Source organism: Triticum urartu, chromosome 5A (assembly GCF_056163025.1).
Source record: "Triticum urartu cultivar PI428250 chromosome 5A, HENAU_Tu73, whole genome shotgun sequence".
In the NCBI taxonomy this organism is placed as follows: domain Eukaryota; kingdom Viridiplantae; phylum Streptophyta; class Magnoliopsida; order Poales; family Poaceae; genus Triticum; species Triticum urartu.
This window is the reverse complement of record NC_141877.1, coordinates 211,892,258-211,899,590: the sequence shown is the minus strand read 5'-3', so window position 1 is coordinate 211,899,590 and position 7,333 is coordinate 211,892,258. Positions and strand designations below refer to the sequence as shown.

The window sequence follows — 7,333 nt, the reverse complement described above, 5'->3', positions numbered from 1 at the left end:
CAAGACAAAACCATACAATAAAAGGTTTCAGAATGCAAGGAGTCATAATGCTCTGAATCAGTTTATACACTGTGAAATAAAAATTCAGGCCATATAAATCCCGCTTATGCAGCTAACCTAGCTAGTATTACACTTCTAGGTCCAAAAGCTTGAAAGTGGAATAGCACAGAATTAGTAAAGAAATAACCTCCATTTGAAATCAATTGCACGCATTTGTGAACCCAAGCATAGTTATCTAGAGGAAATAATTCAGCAAACTCAATATGCGTTGAAAAGTCAGATCTCATGAGAGGTGGACTGGTGCCCAATATATCGGGAAAAATATGCATGTTTCACCATGTAGAACTGAAGCAAATTATCTAGAAGGAATAGAAGAAATAAATTGGTAAAAATACTATAATCTTGAAAATAAACATCAAATCAGTAAATGTGACAACGACACAACTACAGTCTTCTGCCACTTCCGGTTGCACCCCATAAAATAGCAAGAGAACCACACATAGTAACGAGCAGGTGGCTTTGCCTGACCAAGCAGCGGCAAACAAAATTTTGCTAGTTTCTATTTTTCAAGTAAACATCAGAGCTTCAAAAACATAGTACAATGAAAAGGATAGAAGAAGATTGCCATCTAACTAAAAGGATCTTATCAACTGCAGCATACAACCATAGTTGCAACAAGCTAAATTGCGTAAAATGAAGATAAAAGTAACCAAAGTAACATGTTCCTCTCTAATACCTATTGGGTCATGTGAAGAGAATGGGTATATAACACCAACCAGTTCAGGATTGATCCAAGGCCACACAGAACTGTCCCCAAAAGAGATTCACAGTTGTCAAAATGGAGCATATGCATTTAGTAAAGCATGAATATTTGCCGTGTGATTCCACAATATGCATTGTGCATACTTTAGTTAAGCATGTATATATCTAAACTTGCAAAATATATATTGGCCAGTGCTATTCTTTTCTATTTAAATTTTGTGTTCCACCATGATATAGAAATTGTATATAAAATACAGTTCAAAACATGTGCTATAAATGAAATTATATTTATCACCGTTGTATTGGTTTTCCTAAGAAAGTTTGTAATCATTACAATTATGCTCATGAAGCATCATGCACCATGTTTCATCTTGCACATCCTCTGAATTTATGGTCTCGCACCTGCACCAAATTCAGTTTGAAGCTATCAACAATGGGGAGCAGACTTGTGTGACTGAAAAGTGAAAACATAAATTTTATGTTCTTTCCAGATGGTCCTAGAACTTATGCAATTTTGAACTTTGGCACACACACCACAATGCAGAACCGTGTATGATGTGGATTGTAACAAACAAACAAATTGGAGCATCATGGATGAGGAGGACGTCGGCAACCGTTGTCACTGTATGCTGCTGAATTCGGATGGAGCGGGTATGGGAGATGATGTCGAGGGCTTACCAGGAGAGACGGAGAAAACACTGCAGCGTCCGGATCGCCGGTGCCTCATATTTTCCTCCTGCCTCTTAGCACGTGTAGGGGAAGCCTCAAATCCGCCTCTGCTCCAGCTCCTTCCTCAACCCACCACCTGCTCTGGCTCCTTCCTCAATTCGCATCGAATCCATTGGATTTCTCATAGGGATGGTTTGTACCGCATATCCTGAAACAAACATCATCAATAAACTTTAGTATCTCAGATGGAGAATTATGGAGGTATACTCTACAAAATTGAGTAGTTGCTTTAGAGACATATATCTAAAATTGTCTCAATATTTGGTAAGAAATTATCTTTTAATTAGAGAAAAGGTATGTAGTGTAAACTTCTTAAGTTAGCAAGTGCTATCAGCTAGCACCATGTCCGTCTCTGCTTGTGTCAAGCAAACATGCTATGATATAGTAAGAAACCCGGCACCAAAGCATGTCGTGAAAGACGCACAGGGGGCGGGTGTGCTTCGACCGTATCTCCGGGGCATAGTTGATAGAAAACTTCTTGATCTAGTTCTAGCATTTGCTTATTTTCTTAAAAATTGTATAAGAACAGACCGCTTCCAAGGTTCAAACTATCTTTTGAGTTATCTATCTTATAAAACATTGTCTATGAACTGAATGTAAACAACATGTCTTAAAATAGTTCATCCACGGATTGCAAAAACATACGTATAACATATGCCTTTCAAGGTTCAAATGGTTCTTTGAACAATCTATCATAGCCATGAAGATTTGCATAACCTTGGAGAATCACAGAAAATAGGGCAGTGTTAAGATAGATTCTATCATGGTTGATATACATCAAACAGTTCCCTTGATGGACGCACTTCATTATAAATTAGGTGCTATGCCTACCAAACAAAAACTTAACATCAAGGCTACAAAAAATCCAAAATACAGGCAATGATGGATGTGAGAGGCACCGTTCATCTTAGTAAAGATAGCTCCACTTGTCCTGAAACATATCTCAAAAGGCAAAATAACTAACTTGATTCATGCATAATTAATAATCTATAATAGGATGAACTGCTTGCCAGAAAAGAGAATATGAAGTTAATCACACGTTAATAAGTGTAGAAGCAAAACAGAAGACCTATCAGACCCACGGCTCATAGATGCATCAAGAGATCACATTCTCCATGCATGGCCTCAGCCGAAGACTCTACTATTCAGAAACAAGAGAATACAAGACCAGCTAAATAAACTACAGACAAGTTCACAAATAAAATTATCCATAAGTAGATGGGTTCGGATGATCTCACCATGAATAATTTGCCGCCTAGATTTCAGGTGGGCTTGGTCACAAAACAATGGAGGTGAGGCACACACGCACCACAACTGCTTTCTACCCCATCTTCTTCACCTCGCTCCCCGTCCCAGTGCCTCCAAGTGCACCATCATCTTTACCCCCGCCGTCACACCCGTGGTGAATCAGCTCTGCCTCCATGACAACTCGCATGGCGGGGGATAAGATTCCCGGCGGTGCCGTGGTAGCAGAGGCAGGGGAGCTAGCAGCGGCCGCACCGTGGACTCTCGCCAGCGGTGGAAGGCCGCGAGGGTGGGGGGACTTGGGGTAGGGTAGGGGCTAAGACCGGCGGCGTGGCAGGGGTGCGGCGCGCTAGAGGTGGAAGATGAGATGGATCGTGGGTCATACGGCTGGGCTGTCGCTCGTACCATCATACGTTTTGTGTTGATTTTCATCTGGACTACGGGTTGGTTCCTCTAAAACCTAGGGTTGTTTTTGTAAAATTGTTGCCGGTGAACCCGCCATGTATGTGCGATAGGCGAACTAGGTCAGACGGACGGACGAACATGCTACTAGTACCACCTCGTTTATATTACGATTTTGTCTATACGAATCGTAAAAGTGTATTATGACTGTGCGGAATCGTATTGTAACGATGAACCCACAGAGTCAATCCGTCATTTATTATTAGTTACAGATATAGGTTGATAATAGTGTGGGACCATGATGTCGGGAAACCAACAGGATGCAAAAAAATATTATAGTTGTATATAATAAGGAGGCACTTGCGTATGTGCGGCTATGGCCCTGGTGGGTCCCCACTATCATCCTTCCCAATTAAAGTCATCTCCTGATTCCTCATGTTCCTTGACCAAGTTGACAACGCGAGACGACAGCATCAAGACGAGCGCAACAACAGGAAGGACGGTGGAGAGGGCCTCACGGGCCCTACGGATGGTCTGATACAGCACCCGCTACTCATTAAGGAAGCCAGGATCATAGGGGCACATGTCCGTGACGACATTGTCGTTCGTTTGTTCGCCGGTGACTCGTCCTTCCTCGAGCCGGTGCTCATTGAGGAGACGGAGGTTGCAGCACAGATCCTCCTGTGCTGGTAGCTCTTCCGTCATTAGGGCGTCGAACTGCGGCCGCACCTGCTCAATGGTGAACACGGCATGAACCGGCTTGGGCGGTGGCGCCGGCTCTAGGTCGGAAGCCGCGTCCATCGTTTGATTGTCGTTGCTGAGCTCAGCCAGCTCGCTGGCAAGCCAGCATGTCCAGCTGCTAGACCTGACCGCTGGCAAGCACGAGTCTGACCGCCTTAGCCCACCCAGACCCCCTCCCTCGCCCGCACGAGCTTTCCGCCCAAAACGATCAGCGCCGCCCGCGTCGCTTCCCAGTGCAGGCGATATCTCCGCGTTCAACTGACACAAGTTTCGTCCGTCTGCCGCTCACGTTAATGAGATGCGGTTGCCGAGGTGGCTACTCCGGCGCACCCCTCAGTCCCTCTGCCACCCACCATTCCTATATAAACGCATGCATTGTCCATAGCCGTAGTCATCCGCCTTCGTTCCCTTTCTCCTGTCCACACCACTCCCACCATGGCTTCGTCGCGCTCCAGCGTTCAGGATGGGCGGACAACGGACCAGAAGGAGATGGTAGCCATTGTTGCCGACTGGCTGGCCTGCAGGCAGCTGGAGGATGACGACGTCCCAATGGAGAATTTTGTTGGGTTTCGTAGTAATTTCAAAAAATTTCCTACGCACACGCAAGATCATGATGATGCATAGCAACGAGAGGGGAGAGTGTTGTCTACGTACCCTTGTAGACCGCAACGGAAGCGTTGACGCAACATAGAGGAAGTAGTCGTACGTCTTCCGATCCGACCGATCCAAGCACCGTTATTCCGGCACCTCCGAGTTCTTGGCACACGTACAGCTCGATGACGCTCCCCGGGCTCCGATCCAGCAAAGCTTCGGGGATGAGTTTCGTCAGCACAACGGCGTGGTGACGATGATGATGTTCTACCGACGCAGGGCTTCGCCTAAGCACTACTACGATATGACCGAGGTGGAATATGGTGGAAGGGGGCACCGCACACGGCTGAGGAACGATCACGAAGATCAACTTGTGTGTTCTAGGGTGCCCCCCTGCCTCCGTATATAAAGGATCCAAGGGGGGGTGCGGCCGGCCTAGAGGAGGCGCGCAGGAGGAGTCCTACTCCTACCGGGAGTAGGACTCCCCTCCCGTTCCTTGTCCAACTAGGAGAGGTGGAGGGAGAGAAGGAAAGGGGGGATGCCGCCCCTCCCTCCTTGTCCAATTCGGACTAGGGGGAGAGGTGGCGCGCGGCCTGCCCTGGCAGCCCCTTACTCTTCTCCACATTAGGCCCATAAGGCCCATTAACCCCCCGGGGGGTTCCGGTAACCCCCCGGTGCTCCGGTTTTATCCGAAACTTCCCCGGAACCCTTCCGGTGTCCGAATATAGTCGTCCAATATATCAATCTTTATGTCTCGACCATTTCGAGACTCCTCGTCATGTCCGTGATCACATCCGGGACTCCGAACTAACTTTGGTACATCAAAATGCATAAACTCATAATAACTGTCATCGTAACGTTAAGCGTGCGGACCCTACGGTTCGAGAACAATGTAGACATGACTGAGACAAATCTCCGGTCAATAACCAATAGCGGGACCTGGATGCCCATATTGGCTCCTACATATTCTACGATGATCTTTATCGGTCAGACCGCATAACAACATACGTTGTTCCCTTTGTCATCGGTATGTTACTTGCCCGAGATTCGATCGTCGGTATCCAATACCTAGTTCAATCTCGTTACGGGCAAGTCTCTTTACTCGTTCCGTAATACATCATCTCACAACTAACTTATTAGTTGTAATGCTTGCAAGGTTTATGTGATGTGCATTACCGAGAGGGCCCAGAGATACCTCTCCGACAATCGGAGTGACAAATCCTAATCTCGAAATACGCCAACCCAACATCTACCTTTGGAGACACCTGTAGAGCACCTTTATAATCACCCATTTACGTTGTGACGTTTGGTTGCACACAAAGTGTTCCTCCGGCAAACGGGAGTTGCATAATCTCATAGTTATAGGAACATGTATAAGTCATGAAGAAAGCAATAGCAACATACTAAATGATCGGGTGCTAAGCTAATGGAAATGGGTCATGTCAATCAGATCATTCACCTAATGATGTGATCCCATTAATCAAATAACAACTCTTTGTTCATGGTTAGGAAACATAACCATCTTTGATTAATGAGCTAGTCAAGTAGAGGCATACTAGTGACACTTTGTTTGTCTATGTATTCACACATGTATTATGTTTCCGGTTAATACAATTCTAGCATGAATAATAAACATTTATCATGATATAAGGAAATAAATAATAACTTTATTATTGCCTCTAGGGCATATTTCCTTCAGTCTCCCACTTGCACTAGAGTCAATAATCTAGATTACACAACAATGATTCTAACACCCATGGAGCCTTGGTGCTGATCATGTTTTGCTCGTGGAAGAGGCTTAGTCAACGGGTCTGCAACATTCAGATCCGTATGTATCTTGCAAATCTCTATGTCTCCCACCTGGACTAGATCCCGGATGGAATTGAAGCGTCTCTTGATGTGCTTGGTTCTCTTGTGAAATCTGGATTCCTTTGCCAAGGCAATTGCACCAGTATTATCACAAAAGATTTTCATTGGACCCGATGCACTAGGTATGACACCTAGATCGGATATGAACTCCTTCATCCAGACTCCTTCATTTGCTGCTTCCGAAGCAGCTATGTACTCCGCTTCACATGTAGATCCCGCTACAATGCTTTGTTTAGAACTGCACCAACTGACAGCTCCACTGCTTAATGTAAACACGTATCCGGTTTGCGATTTAGAATCGTCCGGATCAGTGTCAAAGCTTGCATCAACGTAACCTTTTACGATGAGCTCTTTGTCACCTCCATATATGAGAAACATATCCTTAGTCCTTTTCAGGTATTTCAGGATGTTCTTGACCGCTATCCAGTGATCCACTCCTGGATTACTTTGGTACCTCCCTGCTAGACTTATAGCAAGGCACACATCAGGTCTGGTACACAGCATTGCATACATGATAGATCCTATGGCTGATGCATAGGGAACATCTTTCATATTCTCTCTATCTTCTGCAGTGGTCGGGCATTGAGTCTTACTCAACTTCACACCTTGTAACACAGGCAAGAACCCTTTCTTTGCTTGATCCATTTTGAACTTCTTCAAAACTTTGTCAAGGTGTGTGGTTTGTGAAAGTCCAATTAAGCGTTTTTATCTATCTCTATAGATCTTAATGCCTAATATGTAAGCAGCTTCACCGAGGTCTTTCATTGAAAAACTCTTATTCAAGTATCCCTTTATGCTATCCAGAAATTCTATATCATTTCCAATTAGTAATATGTCATCTACATATAATATTAGAAATGCTACAGAGCTCCCACTCACTTTCTTGTAAATACAGGCTTCTCCAAAAGTCTGTATAAAACCAAATGCTTTGATCACACTATCAAAGCATTTATTCCAACTCCGAGAGGCTTGCACCAGTCCATAAATGGATCGC

The 7,333-nt window shown here is 44.9% G+C and overlaps 1 long non-coding RNA gene across 1 annotated transcript; it reads right to left on the bottom strand.

The window, feature by feature from the left end:
* Positions 1 to 924: 924 nt before the first annotated feature.
* On the bottom strand, positions 925 to 3,143 carry LOC125508244 (uncharacterized). The gene is made up of 3 exons (XR_007283285.2): positions 2,730 to 3,143; positions 1,441 to 1,639; positions 925 to 1,164 (listed from the first exon to the last, which is right to left on the bottom strand). It is a non-coding gene; the product is annotated as an uncharacterized LOC125508244 (long non-coding RNA).
* Between the last annotated feature and the right edge of the window lie 4,190 nt (positions 3,144 to 7,333).